The sequence below is a fragment of the Sus scrofa genome, chromosome 13, assembly GCF_000003025.6.
Source record: "Sus scrofa isolate TJ Tabasco breed Duroc chromosome 13, Sscrofa11.1, whole genome shotgun sequence".
Taxonomy (NCBI): domain Eukaryota; kingdom Metazoa; phylum Chordata; class Mammalia; order Artiodactyla; family Suidae; genus Sus; species Sus scrofa.
The window spans coordinates 66,720,254-66,739,765 of NC_010455.5; the positions used below are offsets into that span (position 1 = coordinate 66,720,254).

The following is a 19,512-nucleotide window of genomic DNA, read 5'->3' on the forward strand; positions in this document are numbered from 1 at the left end:
TCATCCCGTCTCATGGCCCCATGATGCTTGTTCCCTTACGAAGTGCCCTGTTTCTTTCTGCCCATTTACAGAGAACAGGAAGAAAACATTCATGCTTCCTGCGAGCAGCACAGCAGACTTTCTCCAATAGCGCCGGAGAAGGCGTGCTTGCCCAGCCCTGGAAATCTTCCCTTTTACGTACCCACGTTTGTGTTATTTTAAACATTTCAGGTGTAAGGAATTCGCCCTTGAGTCTTTTTTTTTTTTTTCACTTTTAAGGGAATTGATATTTTTGCTAATCACAATGGCTCCTATTTGACAAAAAGTAGAACAACTATGCCACAAACATATTATTTAGTCAACCTGGTGGCTTCCTTTTCTCCCCAGCCGTTTGCTTTTTCAAATACAGTTTAAGTGACACAGGCACCGCATGAAAGCTCTCCTGGTGAACAGAGCTGGCGCGGGGACCACGGCACTCTCCCGAATATGTGTCCCTCTGTGAACCCCTGACTAAGTAGCCCCAGACCACTGCAGGGGTCGAGCCTGTGCATCTGATTTTCCTGATGGTTTGTCTCTTGGCCTCGGTGCTACACACTCTTCCAGCAGCAAACTCCCTCCCCTGCAACCTCAGGACCCACTCTACCACCGTGGCCTCCTTACCCTTCCTCTCTCAGCAAGTGCTCAGCTCCCACTGCAGGTCAAATTCTAGGGGTACAGGGATAAGAGCTGGACTCTGCTCAGGGAGGAGAGAGGATCACAAAGACTCTGACATTGACCCCCATGTGCTCAGAGACGTTGGATCACTTTCTTTGGGTCACACAGCCAGGAGCAATAGGCACGAAGCCTAGATCTATTTGAGTCTAAGGCCCAAGAAAGCCGTTTCCACTGCCCCACTCCTTCTGGGGAGTTTAGGGTCTGAATGACCAAACTAAAACCCAGCAGGAGGAGTTCCCCTTGTGGCCAGAGGTAACAAACTTGACTAGAATCCATGAGGATGTGGGTTTGATCCCTGGCCCCCACTCAGTGGGTTAAGATGTAGGTCACAGACGCGGCTCGGATCCAGCATTGCTGTGGCTGTGGTGTAGGCTGGCAGCTATAGCTGTGATTCGACCCCTAGCTTGGGAACTTCCATACGCTGTGGGTGACAGCCCTAAAAAGACAAAAACAAACAAACACAACCCCCCAGTAGGATGCATTCTGTCACAGAGGCCTGTCTGAAGAGCTACAGGGACAGAGAAGGTGAGTGAGTAAATTTAATGGGGGTGGAAGTTCTGTTGGGGATGGTTCCAGGGGAAGTGAGATCTGAGCAGAGTCTTCCATTCTCAGGCTTAAGAAATCAGATAGGGAGTTCCTGGTAGTCTAGTGGTCAGGGCTCAATGCTTTGGTACTTCCACCACTGCAGCCTGGGTTCAATCCCTGGTCTGGGAACTGAGATCCCACATCAAGCTGTTACTGAGATCCCACATCAAGCTGCCCCCCAAAACCAACAACAAGCACTATAAATATATATACATATATATATATATATAAAAAATATATATACATATATATATATATATTTAAAGAAATCAGATAACTCATGTGGTTAAAATTGTGTGTAAAGTTAGAGTTACAATGCCCTGAGTGAGGAGTGCTGTGGTTATTTATGCACAAAATACCTTAGCACAAGGTGCATAAACTCTCTGCCCTTGGCCACATAACAGGTAGTGAGGTCCCTGTTCTTGGAGGTAATTAGCATGAAAGTAAAAATTATGTCCTTGGGTGGGGTTGTTGAGGAGTTGTTTGATTTCTTCTACAATAAGATGCTACAAGTTTTATTATTCTTCCCTAGTGAAAGGAAGGAAAGGCAGGTCCCTGCTTAGTCCTCTTACTGACCCTGGGGAGGGGCGGCCTCCACTCCATGCATGCACGCCAAGGCTGAGAGTGAGGCCTGAGGGAACTCAGGGATGCCTGGAATGCCAGTGACCTTTGACCCCATTGGATTCCAAAGCAGCAAAGAGTTTTGAGCAATAACCCATCAGGCCCTTGTATACTGGACACCTCAGTAACCCCCATGTGAGCCCCTGAGGGCATGCTGTGCCCAATCTACAGATGGGCAAATTGAGGCACAGAGAGGAAGAGGCCTCACAGTGAGTGACTGACACCTTCTGGTCTCCCCAAGTTTGAGCACAGCACTTCTGTTGTTACTGCACCTGCCAGTGCCCAGTGCAGACAGACCAAGTGGAAGGAAAGACCTGGAAGGCAGGACTCCTCCCAGGCCAGGGCATCTAGAGTCAAGGTCTGGAGGATTCTGCCCTTGGCACCTGACCCACCTGCATGATGCCAGGGGCCCAGCAAAGAGGGGGAAGGCCTGCCATACAATGAGCTGGTGGGATTGGCGGGGGATCAGGGGGAACAGGCTGGGGTGGATACATGCCCCACAGGAGTGCCTTCGGGCCTCATGACAACTCTGTGACTTGTTCCCAGATCAGGCAGCCAAGGTCCAGATAGGGGAGGTCACTTGTTCAAGGTCACCCAGCAGGGCCAGGTTTGAACCCAAAGCTCATGCTCTCTCCAATACCATGTGCCCACTCCACGTCCTACACATTTTTTGCTTCATCCTCACCTCAGCACAGTGCGGTGAGAATAACTCCCACAGAGACAGTGAAGAGCACCAACAGCATGATCCCAAGGCTCAGGGTCAGACCTCACTCCACCCCAAGAATTGCAGAGAAAGGCTGATTTGAGTGTTGCCCGTCGCCAGCCTTCCTGCCCACAGGTTCCCACAAGTGCACCATTAGTGCACTAGTGGTTTCTGTGAGGCATTTTCTTCTACTGCAGCTGCTCTGTGAAAATTTAAGTGTGCCTGGGACACTAACCTCCCATCCCAGAAGGGGAAAAACATTCCACCCTCTGGACTTCAGTTTGGGTGAGTTGATCCAGCAATACATTCTGCTGGACAAGTGTTGGTTGGAGGCTGAACAGGGAACACGGTCCGTGCCAGGTGCTATAGGTGCCAGGTGCTAGGTGCTAGGTGGTGTCCCTGTGAAGAGACTGTTGCCTGGGTACCAGGAGATGGGTAGGGAGCATCTGATTGGCAGTCTGGGCTCCAGGCTCTACCACCCTGGGTGGGTCTTGGAGCCTTCAAGATGGGCAGGAAGAGAGTAAGGGATGAGAATTTAGGACACCTAGTAGGGCACAAACACAGATCTCCAGATGCTTGCACAGGTCAGAGGCTCGAGGGATCTCTCCACAGTCACCCTGAGCCCCCAGGCTTGTTTCCAGTGGGAAGCAGTTGCCCTAGGTCACTCAGTGAGCTCTCAGCAGAGCAGGCCTATGGGGGGCGGGGGGCGGAGGTTTCCTCTTCCCGGCTAGATGCTAGATTCCCTCAAGGGCACCCCGAGAGCCGCACGGAGCTGGCCAGAACCCATCTGGTCCAGCAGCCTCATTTGCAGGGCAGGAAACCAAAGCCCTGAGAGAGAATGGGAACCAGGGGTGTGCTACCTGAGCGCCCAGTGCTACACAAGCCCTTTATAAGCACCCCTCACTAAGGAGGTAGGAACCATCTCCACCTCGCACAGGGGAAACTGAGACTGGAAAAGTGCAAGATTCACCTGGGATTACAGAGCTGAGAGTGGCAGCCTTTGGATTTGCACCCAGGCCCTGCTCACAGCACACTGGCAAATGGATTCCTGGCTTTCAGTTTAAGTGATGGATCCTCCAGGATTCAGGGTTGGGGAGCTTGTTTTAAGAATGGAAATCTGGTAAGAAGGTGGGACCTACCACTGAGCCCTCCCTCTCTGGGGACTCCAGCCAAGAGAGCTTGGAGGTGATAAGCTCAGGTTCCTCTAGATTTCTTGTGTGTAGGTCTCAGAGCAGAATGACAGGCAAGGGACTGATTACCTGGCAGCAGAGAGGGCAGGTTCTCCTGCAGTTCTGAGAGCATCACTTCCCTTCTGGGAGATCAAGATGGAGGTGGCCCAGGAGGGAAAACTCTTCCCCTTACCTCAGGAAATCTTTGCCAGGAAGGGATGTGGCCCCAGCACCCACCTGTCCAACAAGCCAGCTACACACCTGTGACCTTCCCCTGGGATCACCTCAAAGGTTGGGACCCTGGCTTCCTGTGTTCCTGGCATCCAGCTCACACTCAGGGTTGACTGAGAACCTAGGTTCAAGTCCGCTTGTTCTTACATGTAACATGATGTCCGAGAGACCCAGACTGGGGTTTATTAAGGCCAAGTGTTCATGAGGCATCTCCTGGAAGCTAAGGGGTCAGAGATGGTGAGGACACTGTTCTTTTAGAAAATGATATAAAATATTCTTTGTGTCTATTTGAGAAACATTGTGAATGAATTTGAGCCCATTCAGAATCAGCTTTAAACAAGTAGGAGGGTGTTGTTGAGTCCCCCACAAATGGGACTAACTGCCAGGATCTGTGAATGTGACCTTATTTGGAAATCGGTCTTTCCAGAGGTCAGCAAATTAAGGCAAGGTCATTAGGGTGAGCTCTGACCCTCTAAGACTGGTGTCCTTATAAAAGGGGAAATTTAGGCACAGAGAGAGACAGGGACAGAGGGAAGATGAGGTGAAGGTGGGAGTCAGGATCACAAGGAGACCACCAAACCACCAGAAGCTGGGGGAGAAGCCGAGAACAGTCTCTCTCACGGCCCTTGGAAGGAACCACCCCTGCAGGCACTTTGATGCCGGCTTCCAGCCTCCAGATCTGTGACACCAAATGTCTTAATTTATACACCCAGCTTGTGGGGCTCTGTCACAGCAGCCCCAGAAAACTAACACAGGTGGCAAACTGACCCCAGTGTCTGTGAGGTCAAGAGAAACTGACGTGGTTCCATTGGCAAGGGGTGTGGGGTCCTCATATCTGAGGGTCCCATGGGGACCCCTGAGAGCACAGAGACCTAGTGGGTGGCTGGGACACTCCAGGCTCTGAGATGTCCTCCCCACTTAATCCTTCTAACATACTCAAGACAGAGGACTTCTTACTCCCATTTTAAACACTATACAACAGAGGCAGCAGAAACTTAAACACCTTGTCAAGGATTTGCAGCTCCAGGATCTGACACCCACAGGAAGGCCATGTAGCCGGGCTGTCTCCGCCACGCCCCCTCCCCAGACAGACCCTGTGCAGAAGAGCTGTGGGGTGTGTGGCCCCAGCTTCTTTGCTCCATCCTCTGTATTTCAGATTCTTGGGGAGTCTGGCCAGGGAGTGGGCCCAGGTTTTTCTCTGTTCTCTCCTCAAGGCAAACAGGATGGAAGGAAAGGATCTGCACGTATTCCAAAGCTCTCACGTGTGCAAGTGTTCATATTTCACACAGCCCTATGCACACACTGTCCCCGGCCCCAGCACTGCCCTCAGCTTGGAACTACTGTCCACACCCAGAGGAGGCACGAGCTGCCATGTACACTGCTGTTAATTGTGACAGCCTCATAATTTCCTTAGATGTGGTCATTCTGCCAATTGGATTTATTTGTGGGGAAGGATGCCTGCGGTTTTATTTAAAAGAGGTTTCCTCTGGGCCTGTCTGGGTGTTGCTCCCACACAGACTTGGAGTAAACATTTCGCGTGGACATTCTCTGACTTGATGAATGTCTCTTGGTTTACTTCTCTCTAGCTGCTTCTGTGGACAAAGAGGACAGTGGGATTTCTCTGTCCTGTGGTCCAGGGACTGACTCTCTGCTAAGGCTGCCTTGGCTCATCCTGGCAGCAGAAGGTGGGTCAGGTTGTGGAAGGCCCTTCTGCTCTGGTCACTGAGAAGCCAGGAGGCTCTGGAAATGCAGGCAGAGCCCAATCAGATTGCAGGTTCTCTGCTTCCCAAACTTTCACTGCATTTTGCTAAAAACCTGGACCATGGAGCCAGAGATCCTGGGTTCTAACTAACTAGGGTAAAGTTTTGTGCTTCAGCGTCTCCTTCTGAAAAATGGGGATAATAGTCATGTCTGCCTCATGGACTGTTGTGAAGACTAAATGATTAGTATTTTTAACAGGCACTTAGACGGCCTGACATGTGGCCAGCACTGTATTGGGTGACTGCTATCATTATTGCTATTTTTATTGTTATCAATTCATTCAGCCAACATGGATCAAGGGCCATATGTATGGAGTCAGATGGCCTAGGTTCAAATCCCAGCTGTGTTACTTTCTTGCTGAGGGACCCTGGGTGTTGTACTTAACCACCCTGTGCCTTTGTTCTCCTCTTCTGTGAAATGGAGATGATGGAAGTACATAGACCCCATAAAGGGCTCAGCCCAATGCCTGCCTTATAGCAAATGCTCAGTAAATCCTAGATGCTACTATCATCAGTATCAGAGTTCCTGTGATTCCTGCTGGATCAGGCCAGGTCCTCCACAGAAGCCCCAGGAAACATTCACCATCACTTTGAACAGATCCCCTAGCATCTGGGGCCCGGCAGCCCCTCCTGGGCTCTCCTTGGATTCACTTTGCCCACCTTCCAGATATAGAACTTGGACCCAGCTCTTCCCAGCATGCCTGCTTCCCCCTTCCCCCACCCCCACCCCAAATCCTCTCCAAGCTGCAGAGGGATGTTTTCCAGACACTCATCAGATTTGCTAGAGCCTCTCATAGCTTTTGGACTACCGTTCACTGTACAGTTCACTCAGCACAGGGGGTCCTCGGGGCTCGGCCCCAGTAGCCCTGGGGGACACCCCTCTGCCTGCATGGTCTACAGGGGCCCTTGCTCACCCCTCTTGGACCCACTGCCCTCTTCACTCTTCCTCAACTCCATCAGGGCCACTTGCTCCTTTCCCCTACCCCCATCTGCCTGGAGCGCTGTCCCCAAGCCCTGGACCTCTGTATGGCTGGCTGCTTCTACCACTGGGACCTCTGGGTAGAAGTCCCCTCCTCAGGGACTGCCTGCTACCTCCCACCCTGCCACCTCATTTTGTTCTCCTCACAGTGATCGCCACATCCAGAAGTCATAGTCTATATTTATCTGGTCAACTGTATGAGGACCGGGTCCCATTTGTTTCATTCTCAAGGGCACCCCAAGGGTGAATCAAAGCATTCACAGAGACTGCATGAAGAGGATGCTCAATAAACACACATAAACAGATAAACAAGTGGCCAAGCCCTGGCATTACGCATTCTTTATGGAAGAGCTAATGCATCTTTGTTATTATATAATAAAAGAGGTTGAACCCCAATAGTGAAAATTCCACTATTACAGGCCTGGGAAGACTTTTAACTCATCTCGGGGCCGGGGGGTGGGGTGTTGTCACTCCTGTCTCCGTGGATGGCTCATGGATGGCTCTCTCAACCTCCTTCCCCACCCACGCCTGTCAAAAGCTGCTGGGTTTAGACGCCCATGTTTCTGTACTGAATTATCGATTGTTTAATATTCAAGAGATGGCATTAAATAAATATGCGCACAATTATGTAATATGTTTGGAAACAATCTGGTTAGTACCAAAGTGCTTGGGCAAGAAACAAAACTTGAATGAAGCAAGAGATCTGGGTGATCCCTGAGGGCTGAGGACAGAAGGATGGGGCTGGCCTGCCTGTCTGCTCCATCCCCTTCTGGGCTCTGGAGTTACTCATTTTCCTCCAAGCAAGAGCCAGTGCCAGCAGGGTGGGATACTAGGAAGTGAGCTCAGAATTTCTGAGTTGCACCTTGGCTCTCCCAGCTCATTGCTGGAAGTTACTCCTCTCTTGGTCTCAGCATTCTCATCTGCGAAAGGGTTGACACCTTCTGCAAAGGTCAGATGGGATGCTGACTCTGAGCTCTGGCTTAGACTTTGTTCTTTTGGCAGGTAAGTTGGGTCTGATACTGAGAGACAGCAATGTGAGCTCTGGTCCCTTCTGGCAGTGGGTTTGGGGAGGCAGACATGGACTTTGAGGTTCATAGGTATATAATGTAAGGCGGATCAAGCAAGGCAATAACAGAGACCCAAAGAAAGGACTTTGGGAGAACAGAGGAAGATGTGTTTGACACGCCATGGGCTGGCCCTGGAAGGCTGACCCCAGAGAGAGGGCTGCCCCATTTAACTAACAAGCACTAGGCAACTCAGCTATTCACTCAAACAGCATTTATGGAGCACCTACTGTGATCCAGCTACTCTGCTAAGCACTTTACATGGATTATCTTTGCTTGGCCTTTCAAGAGGGAGATGCTTCTGTCCCATTTCACAGTTGAGGGAACTAAGACTCAGTTCACTGTGTGCAGCAATGCTGCCTCTGTTTCCACTTTCTAGCCATGCTCCCTATTCAAATCCAAAGACATGTGGGGGCATTTCCCCAAACTCAAATAATGCTGCCTAAATAATTCATGTGTCCCCACCTGAGTGGCGGGGCAGAGGGAAAGTAACAGCTGTCAAATTCTGCTTTCCTGCTCAGTGGACTCTCCATCAGGGCCCCCCTTCCCCACCCCACCCCCACTCCCTCCCCATGCTCTCTTCCCAGTCGTTCCCCACCTCCAGTTCCAGCAAACCCCATCTCCAACTCACCCCTCCACGTCTTCTGGTTAAATGAAAGGCGTCAGGGCTTGGTAAATGGGGCCCATGTCTTGCCGGCTCTGGGGACTGGGTGATGAAGTTCAGCTCTGGAAAAGGGGAGATGATAGCATTGGTTAGGGGTGAGTGGTCCAGTGGGGACTCAGGTGAGGGAGGAGTAGGAAGGGAACAGTGTGTGGAGCGTCCCCTGTCTGCCGGCACTGGGCTAGCACCAGGGTGGGGTGGGGATGGAGAGGGTAGAGAAGCAGGGGAGGTCCAGCCACACGGGGACCTCAATCCAGCCTTCTCCATGGAGACCTGCCTGGTTCACCTCTCGCAGGACCGATCTCAGGGGAGCCAGTCTGCCCATCTGCAGAGTGTCAAGGTGGGGTCTCCCAGTCCTCTGTCTGCTGGCTGGTGTGGCCAGCGAGGGCAGAGAGAGTGAGGCAGAGCAGTCATGGGCACATGCTCTGCAGAGACAGAGACCTGGGGGCTCATGGCTGGACCTCCTTTCCAAGCCTCAGTTTCCTCATCTGTAGGGTGGATACAATAGCTTTTTTTTTTTTTTTTTTTTTTTTTTTTTAGGCTAGGGGTCGAATTGGAGCTGTAGCCTCTGGCCTACACCACAGCCACAGCAACATAGGATCATTAACCCAGTGATCGAGGCCAGGAATCAGACCTGCAACCTTATGGTTCCTAGTCAGATTCATTTCCACTGAGCAAAGACGGGAACTCCTATAATACTTATTCTTACATGCACTTAATATGTATGTGTGTGTAGCTGTAGCACATGTGTGGTATTATGTAACTACAACCACAATCAGGTTATAGAACTGTTCTGTCACCATAAGCTTTCTTAGGCTGTCCCATTATAGTCACCCATTCCCCCCACTACCTGCATCCCTAACTCCTGAATCTGCTCTCTAATAATATTGCTTTTTTTGATGATGTCTATAAATGGAATTGTGCTACTTGTGACCTTCTGGGATTGGCTTTTTTCACTCAGGACAATTCTGTGGCGATCCATCAGGTTGTTGTTATATATAGATAGGTCAATCCTTTTTATGGATAACTACTGCTCATGATATGGATGGACCACAGGTAGCTTAACCATCCATTAAAGGACATCCGAGTTATTTCCAGGTTTTGTCAATTATGAGTAAAGCTGCTATAAACCTTTGTGTACAGGGTTTTTGTGTGAATATAAGTTTAAATTATTTGGGATAAATGCCCAAGAGGGCAATTGTTGGGTCAAATGGTAGTTGCATATTTAGTTTATTTTTTTTATTTCTATTTGCTTTTGAGGACTGCACCTGTGGCATATGGAAGTTCCCAGGCTTGGGGTCGAATTGGAGTTGCAGCTACTGGCCTAAGCCACAGCTGCAGCAATGCTAGATCCAAGCCAAGTCTGTGACCTACACTACAGCTTGTGGCAACCCTGAATCCTTAACCCACTGAGCAAGGCCAGGGATGGAACCCACATCCTCATAAATACTAGTTGGATTTGTTTCTGTTGAGTCACAGTGGGAACTCCTGTTTTTTGTTTTTATTTTGTTTATTTATTATTATTTTTTGTCTTTTCTAGGGCTGCACCCATGGCATATGGAGGTTGCCAGGCTAGTGGTCTAATTGGAGCTGTAGCCGCTGGCCTATGCCAGAACCACAGCAACACGGGATTCAAGCTGTGTCTGTGACCTACACCATGGCTCACTGCAACACCGGATCCTTAACCCACTGAGTGAGGCCAGGGATCGAACCTGTGACCTCATGGTTCTTAGTCAGATTCGTTAACCACTGAGTCACAATGGGAGCTCCTGTTTGTTTGTTTTTTTTTTTTTTAAGACACTTCCAACTGTTTTCTAGTGGCTGTACCATTATAGTTCCACCTGCAACACATGAGTGATCTAGTTTTCTTTGCATTCTTATCAGCATTTGGTGTTGTCGATTTTTATTTTAGCCATTATGCTAGGTATATAATAATATCTCAGTGTGGTTTTAATTTGCCTATCTTCAATGGGTAATGATGTGAACATCTTTTCATGTGCTTATTTGCCATCTGTATATCCTCTTCATAGAAATATCTCTTCATGACTTTTGTCCCTTTTCTAATTATATTGTTTGATCTTTTTTTTTTATGGCCGCATTTTGCGTTTTAAAATACATATTAGATAGCAGTACCTTGGCAGATTTTGTGAGTTGCAAGTATTTTTTCTGAGTCTGAAGTTTGTCTTCATCTTCTTAGAAGGTTTTTATTTTTATTTTTTGGCAGACCATGAGCTTTTAATTTTGGTGAAGTCCAATTTTTCATTCTTTTGTTTTATGGAACATGCTTTGGTGTCAAGTTTAAGAACTCTTGTCTAGCCCCAGATCCTGGAGATTTTCCTCATACATCTTTTCCCTAGAAGTTTTATAGTTTTACATTTTATATTTAAGACCATGACCCATTTTCAGGTAATTTTGTATGAAGCATGAGACTTAGGTAGAAGGTTTTGATTTTTGTGTGTGTTTGTTTTGGTTTCTTTGCCTATGGATGTCCAGTTGCTTCAGTACCATTTATTGAAAAGGTTATTATCTTTCCTCCATTGAATTGCTTTTGTACCTTTGTCATAAGTCAGCAGAGCTTATTTGTGTGGGTCTCTTTCTGGATCCTTTATTTCATTCCATTGACCTATGTGTCATCGCTGTGTTGATAACACAAAAAGTCTTGACGTCTATATAATAAATCTTAAAATCAGGTAGACGGATTCTTGTTTTATTTTTCTTCTTCAAGACTCTTTCAGCTATTCTAGCTCCTTTGCTGTTCCATATAGATTTTAAAATAATCTTTTCTACGTCTACAAAAATTTTGCTGGGATCTTGGTAGGAATTGTAGAGAACTGACATCTTTACTATGGTGAGTATTCTAATACATGAACACATATGCCACTTAATTTATTTGGATATTCTTTGATTTCTTTCAACAGCTTTTTTTGGTAGCTTTCAGCATGCAAATCTTGTACATATTTCATTAAATTTACACCTAAGTATTTCATTCTTTGAGCAATTACAAATGGCACTTCCATTTTTTTTTTTTTTAAATAATTGCACCTGCAGCATATGGAAATTCCTGGGCCAGGGATTGAATCTGAGCCTCAGTTGTGGCAATGCCGTATCTTTTAACCCACTGCCCTGGGTCAAAGATCAAACTCACACCTGCATAGCTACCTGAGCTGCTGCAGTCAGACTCTTAATGTATTGTGCCATAGTGGGAACCCCTGGCATTGCATTTTTAATTATGGTGCTCACATAATTGGGGCACCAATTGCTAGTACACAGAAATACAACAGATTTTTGTTATGTTATCTTGTACCCTGTGACCTTCCGGAAATCACTTATTCGTTCTAGGGTGTTTTTTATTTCCTTTGATAGATAGATTCTTTGGGATTTTCCATGTAGACAATGAAGTTATTTGCAAATAGGGTAAGTTTTATTTCTTCCTTTCCAATCTGTATTCTTTTCCTTGTCTTATTGTATTTGCCAGAACTTCCAGCACTATTTGAATGTAAGTGGTGAAAGCTGAGATTCTTGCCTTATTCCCAATTTTAGGAGAAAGCACTGTTTTAACCATAAAGTATAAAATTAGTTGTACTTTTTTGTAGATTTTTTTAATCAAGTTGAGCAAATTCCCCTCTATTCCTATGTTTCTGAGCATTATACCAGGAATAAGTATTGAATTTTATCAAATGGTTTTCCTGCATTGAAAGATATATCATGTGGTTTTCCTTTAGACCATTAGCCTGGTGGAATATATTAATTGATTTTTAAATGTTGAACCAATCTTGCATTCCTGGAATAAACCCTGGTTGGTCATGATACACATAGTTGCTATTATACATTGATTAATTTTATTTGCTAATGTTTCATTAAAAATTTCACATTCATATTGGTGAGGAATATTGGTCAGTAGTGGGTTTTCTTATTTGTTTTGTTTTTTGTTTTGATATTGTCTTTGTATGGTTTTGATATCAGGGTCATCCTAGCTTCATAAAATAAATTAGAAAGTGTTCCCTACTCTTTATTTACTGGAAGATACCATGTGGTACTGGTGTTAATTTTTAAAGCATCTGGTAAAATTCTCCAGTGCAACTATATGGTCAGGGGATTTCTTTTTAGGGGACTTAACAATTAAAAATTCAAATTCCTCTACAATTACAGTGTGATTCAAATTACCTATTTCATATTGGGTGAACTGTAATAGTTTGCATTTTTTTAGGAGTTTGTCCATTTCACTTAGGTTGTCTGATTTATGTGTACAGAGTTATTTATAGTATTCCCTTAGCATCAAATTATGTATCTGCAGGGTCTGTAGTGGTATCACATTTCATTTCTAATTTTGGTACTTTCTCTCTCTCTCTCTTTCTCTTTCCTCAATTTTGCTAAAGTTTTGTCAATGTTGTTGATATTTTCAAAGATGCAGCTCTTGCTTTCACTGATTTTTCTCTATACATTTTCTGTCTTCAATTTTATTGACTTCTGCTCTTATTATTTCCTTCTTCTTGCTTCATTTAGGTTTATTTATTTATTTATTGCTTTTTAGGCCCACACCTGCAGTATATGGAAATTTCCAGGCTAGAGGTTGAATTGGAGCTACTTCTGCCTGCCATACCCATAGCCACAGCAATGCGGGATCCAAGCCGCATCTGCGACCTATACCACAGCTCCTGGCAATGCCAGATCCTTAACTCACTGAGTGAGGACAGGGATTGAACTCACATTCTAATGGATACTAGTTGGATTTGTTTCTGCTGAGCCACAAAGGGAACTCCCAATTTGAGTTTATTTTGCTCTTCCTTTTCTAGTTTTTCAGGATGAGAGCTTAGATTATTGATTTGAGGCTTTTCTCTTTGCTAATTATGCATTTAGTACTATAAATTTCCCTCTCAGTACTGCCTTAGGTATGTTACACACATTTTGATATGTTGTATTTTTATTTTAGTTCAGTTTAATATATTTTTAAATTTCCATTTAATCTTTATAATTGATCCATGGATTATTTAGATGTATATTATTTAGTTTCCAAGTGGTTGGATATTTTCTGTTATTAATTTCTTGTTTAATTTTATTGTAGTTGGAGAAAACAATCTGTTTGATTTAAATTCTAATTTTGCTGAGGTTTGTTTTATGTCCTAGGATATGGTCTATCATGGTGTAGGTTCTGTGGATACTTAAAAAGAATGTGTTCTATAAATGTTGATTTGATCCTGTTGGTTGATGCTGTTGTTGTTGTTTTTCTATATCTATGCTCTGATATTCTAATTGCTTTATCAATTATTGACAGAAGGGTGTTGAAGTCTCCAACTATAATAATTGTGGTCAGGTCCATCAGTTTTTGCTTCACATATTTTACAGCTCTGTTGTTTGATGCATATACATTTAGGATTGCTGTATCTTCTTGGCAGCTTGACTCTTTTATCCTTATATAATATTCCTCTCTAACTCTAGTGATTTTATTTGTTCTGAATTCTACTTTATAAGATTTTGATATAGGTACTCCTATTTTCTTCTAATGTTGGTATGATATATACTTTGTCTATCCTTTTACTTTCAGCCTGCCTATATCATTATGTTTGAAGTGAGTTTCTTTTAGATAGCATATAGTCAGGTCATGTTTTTTCAAACCATGCTGCCTTTTAATTGTTTTATTTAAACAATTTACATTTAATGAAATTATTGATGTGTTAAAGTTTGTCTGCAATTTCAATTTTTGTTTGCTATTTGTTCTTCCTACATATACTTAAAACCACAAAAAAAGTGTTACAATCTTGTGCTTCAGTTGTCAAGTGTAACTTAGGAAATTCAAGACAAAAAAGGGTCAATTACCTTTATCCAGATTTGGCTTACAAAATTCTTTTTTTCTTCCTCATGTTCCAAGATTCATTTTTTTTTATTGCTTCCTGTTTGGAAAACTTTTAGCATTCTTTCAGGGAAGGTCTTCTGACAACAAGTTCTCTCAGTTTTTCTTCATCTGAAAATGTCTTGATTTCCCCTTCCCTCTTGAAGACTATTTTTGCTGGATATAGTATTCTGAGTTGAAAATTCTTTCCTTTCAGCATTTGAAACATGTTGTGCCATGTCTTCTGGGATTTCATGGTTTCTGATGAGAAAACTACTGCCATGTGGATTGTTTTCCCCCTTGTAAGTGAAGTGTCATTTCTCTCCCACTGTCTTCAAGATTTTTGTTTTGTTTTTAGTTTTCAGAAGTTTAACTATTTTGTATCCTGGTATGGATTTTGTTAGGTTTATCTTCTTTGGAGTTTTGCTTAGCTTCATGAATCTGTAGGTTTACATTATTCACCAAATTTGGGAAGTTTTCAGCCACTATGTCTTCAAGTATTTTTTCAGTTCCACTTTCTGTCTTGTCTCCTTCCAGTAGTCCAATGACATAAACATTAGATCTTTTGTTATAGTCTCACAGGTCTCTCTGAGGCTGTGTTTATTTATTTATCTTGCATTTATTTTCTCTTGGTTATTCAGACTAGGCAAAAGGTTCTAGTTCAAAGGTTCTTTCCTCTTTTCCCTCCACTCTGCAGGTAAGCACATTCACTGAGTTTTTCTTTTAAATTTCAGTTCTCATTTTTCAGTTCTAAAGTTTCCATTTGGTTCTTCTCTATGTTTTTATTTCTTTGTGAACATACTCTATTTTTTTATTTGTTTCAAGTGTGTGCCTAGCTGTTCCTTGGAGCATTTTCATGATAGCTGCTTTGAAATCTTTGTCAGATAATTCCAACTTCTCTGTCATCTTGGTGTTGGCTTATAATGATTGTCTTATTTTTTTCATTCAATTTGAGATCTTCCTAGTCTATTATCAGTGAATTTCTATCAAAACTTGGGCATTTTGGGTCATGTGTTATGAGACTCTGGATCTCATTTAAACCTTATGTTTCTGCTGGCTTCCCCTGACCCTACTCCAGCAGAGAAAGGGGGGTGGTTGGAAAATCCAGCTTTTCACTAGGCCTCCACTGGTACTTCCCTATTTGGAAAGGATAGGAGTACCTTGTTACTGCTCCCAATGTGGTCCTTAAAAATTTTTAAATTAAAGTATATTTGATTTACAATGTGGTGCCAATTTCTGCCATACAGCAAAGAGACCCAGTCATACACATATATACATTCTTTTTATCATATAAAAAGAATGTATATATGTTCTACCCTAAGAGACTGAATACCCTAAGTATTCCCTGTGCTATACAATAGGACCTCATTGCCCATCCATTCCAAATATAATAGTTTGTAGCTACTAACCCCCAAATTCCAGTCCATCCCACTCCCTCCTCCCAATGATATATAGATTTTTTTTACTTTTTAAAGTTTTATTGATGTATAATTAATTTATAAGTCAATGTGGTCTTTCCACTAGCATGACAGTGATTGGGGTAAGGTCCAGTTACTACCCAGTGGGAAATGAAAAGCCTGACTCCCTTCTTGTCCTTCTCTGACACCACCCCACTGGGGGATGTGGAATACTTCATTACAGTCTGGTGAAGGTGGAAGTCTAATCCCCACACTGGGCCTTTCCTTGTGGGGGTTAGAGTCACAATGTTTCCTACAGTGTTTGGCTAGAGTAGAGCAGTTTTTGCCTAAAAGTGTCTGTTCTGTTAGCTTTCCCTTTCCTGCTTCTTTAGCTAGAGAGAGCAGGGTTTTTTTTTTTTTTTAATTGGTGGGGGAGGTTGCCTGCTTACTGGCATTTCCTCATTTCTAGTTTTTTCATCTCTGACTCTGGGATATTTGAGGGAAAAAGTAACTCAGCACTTACCAAGAACTCACCACTCTGCTGTTTCTTGGGTCCTCAGGATCCAAGAAGCAGGTCTGTATTCTCTCTTTCAGAATTTCCTTATGTTTATTTTATATGGAATGTCTAGGGTTGCCTCTAGGGAAAGGACCTCTACTCCACCTTCCCTGAAGCCAGAGCCCATCTGAAGCCCTCTTGAGATGTGCTTTCCAGCTCCCTGGAGCTTTTTCAGAATCACCTCTATCTTCTGAACACTGCTAATCAAATCAGATTTTCTAAGATGGCTATCATTTCCCATGGGGCTCCCAGCTTTTTACCTGACCCAAGTGAATGCCTACCCGTCCAGTCAGGGACAAGAAGAACTGTGGGCTTTTAGGAAGCCTTTTTGTCTCAAAACTGTAGATATAGCAGTGGATGACTGTGGAGAAGTGGATGCTGATTTGTTAAAACTAGAAATCCGGCTGGGCGTCTCTTTCAGGATCTCCAGGTTTTACCCTCTCTGGTCTCTTCAGGGGAATGCAGGAGTCTGGGCAGTGTTGCCAATCAAAAATGGCTTAAGCCAGGGTGCGAAAGTTCATGGCTTTGCCTCATTCTCCACTGCGGCTGTGCATTACTATTTACAAGAGCCTCTCAAGTCTGTGCCTCATTTCCTTCCCTTCCCAGCTCTGGGAGGCAGGAAGCACCCACCACCCTTTGTGTGTAAAGTATCTGGCTTCCAGAAGGCAGAGACTTATCCAAGGCCACATCAGCAGAACCAGAACACCCAGATCTTGTGACTCTGGCACGAATATCATTTTCAAAGCCCCAAATCCTCTGTATCTTTTAATCTAGATCAAAGCAGTTCTCAAAGCATGGTTTTCATGCCTGTGAGGGTTCCCAGGATACTTATGGAGGAGCTGAGATATAAAACCATATTCCTAATAACACTTAGGTGTTATTTACCACCTTCACCGAGTTGATATTTGCACTGCAGGTGCAAAAGCAGGCGTGAGTAAAACTACTGGTGCCCTAGCTTGAATCAAGGGAGCAGTTCCAAATCATACAGGTCATCATCATGTTCTTCATCAGCACACGCAGGAGGTAATAAATGCCAGCTTCACTTAGGAATGTTCCAGATGAAGCAATAAGAATGATTAACTCTCAACATGAGAACACAGAATGGGAAATACATGCATCAAGCATTTCTGCTGTAACCCACGTATGATGGGTACTGGAGGAGAAGCTCTTGTGTGAGCATTTGAGTTACAAGCTGAGTTTGCCTCTGTGTTCACCAAATGCCATTTTTACATAAAAGAACAACTGACAGACATATGATGATTATTCAGACTTGGGAATTTGGTAGACTTTTTCTCAAAAATGAACAAAGTAAGCCTATAACTTCAAAGAAAACAACTGACAGTATTTGAAACCAATGATAAAAATAGAGATTTCAAAGTGAAAATTAGAATTTTAGAAAACTTGTATGTGCCATCGTGAGCTTGACAACTTTCCAATGCTCAGAAATATTTTCAATGAGGTCAGTGGTAAGATAACAAATATGACTTTTTCTGATATTGTATAACAGAATGTGCAAACATCTAAAAGATCTGCATAACTCCATGAGCCAATATTTTCTAAATGACCCAGGTAGGATGTTACAAAAACAGGCATTGGGAAAAGATTCATCAAAGTACCAGGTTGAAAAAAAGATTATAATGTACAATAAGAAAAGCTGACATGGTTTCAGATTCTTCATCTAATCTGCAACTAATTTTTTCTTTCTTTTTATGGCTGCACCTGCAGCATATGGAAGTTCCCAAGTTAGGGGTCAAATCAGAGCTGAAGGTGAGGCCTACACCACGGCCTCAGCAACTGGGGATCCCAGGCACATCTGTGTCCTATGCTGCACCTTGTGGCAATGGTGGATCCTTAACTCACTGAGCGAGGCCATGGATTGAACCCACAACTTCATAGAGACAACGATGGGTCCTTAACCCACGGAGCCATAATGGGAACTCCCACAACTAATTTTTGAGATGACACTTCTTCTAGTCTGACTTGTGTCCCTCTCAGACTTCATATGTTGAAGTCTTAACCTTCCAGTATTCAGAAAGTAACTGTATTTGGAGATGTTGTATTTGGAGAAAGTGCCTTTAAAGAGGTGATTAGGTTAAAACAAGCCCATTATGGTGGGCCATAATCCAGTCTGACAAGTGTCTATAAGAAGAGGGAATTTGTACACACAAAGAGCCACCAGTGATGTGCAGATGGAGGAGGGACCCTGCGAGGATATCAAGCTGAGGAGAGAGGTCAGTATGCCTTGATCTTAGACTTCTGGCCAACTTAATGGTGAAAACACATTTGTGTTGTTGAAGCCATCCCATGTTTGGTATATTGTTATAACAGCCCTGTAACCAAGCAAATATTTGCAAAAAAGTTTTAGCTTCTTAGGCCTTCCCTGAGTTCCAAAGGACAAATTTAACCAGAGAAGTGAGAAAATGCAGAAACAAAGGAAAACAGTCAAGCAAGACAAAATAATAATAGTTTAGTCACAGAACAAAGTCAAGGACCTTCAGTTCCTCCTCAAGGTCTCTAGCTTATAAGTCATACCCATGAGTTGTTCTGCAGTTATTAAAATGCCCTCCACAGAGAATTTAACTGCATGCTGATCACCAGCACATAGATGCCAGGCCAGTTGGAACCCGAAGGTTGATGAAGTTGACACCTGAAACACCACCCTGTTACCTTACCACCAACTGGTCAGAAGATGGTCCAGAAGTTGATCAGGGCCCCTATGACCCTCACCCCTAATGTTGCTTTTAAAACCCCTTCCTTGAAAGCCATCCAGGACTTTGGGTCTTTTGAACATGAGCTGCTGGTTCTTGCTTGGCTCTATGTCCGGTGCCTTGCAATAAATGCTCTACTTTCCTTCCCCAAAACCCAGTGTCCATAACATGGCTCTAAGGTATGTGGACAAGGGATCCAAGTTTGGCTGGATAACAGCCCTTAGCAAACTAATACGTTATCACATGTTGAGTTTGGGTGTAGTATCAAAGAAGACTATCTACAATTATCTGAAAGGTTATTAAAATCCTTCTCCCTCTTCCCACAACATATCTCTGTGAGGCTGGAATTTCTTCATATACAGTAACCAAAACAACATATGGCAACAGACTGAACGCAGAGCAGATGAGAATCCAGCTGCCTTCAATTAAGTCATTAAAGAGACTTGCAAAAATATAAAAACAACATGACTCTTCTAGGTTGTTTTTTTTTTTTTGAAAATATAGTTATTTTTCACAATGTGTGTTCCATAGTGGGTTTATTATTACTATTTTTAAAAG

At 43.9% G+C, this 19,512-nt stretch overlaps 1 protein-coding gene across 10 annotated transcripts in view; it reads right to left on the bottom strand.

The window, feature by feature from the left end:
* Positions 1-19,512, bottom strand: part of ATP2B2 (ATPase plasma membrane Ca2+ transporting 2) — a 370,618-nt gene that overhangs the window by 193,746 nt on the left and 157,360 nt on the right. For 8 of the 10 annotated variants that reach the window (XM_021069335.1, XM_021069331.1, XM_021069324.1 and 5 more), the window contains one exon: positions 8,437-8,531. The gene's annotated coding sequence lies outside the window, so the exon portion shown is untranslated. Of the gene's footprint in view, positions 1-8,436; positions 8,537-19,512 lie in introns of those variants that run through there. The other 2 variants (XM_021069334.1, XM_021069336.1) reach the window with 1 other exon arrangement.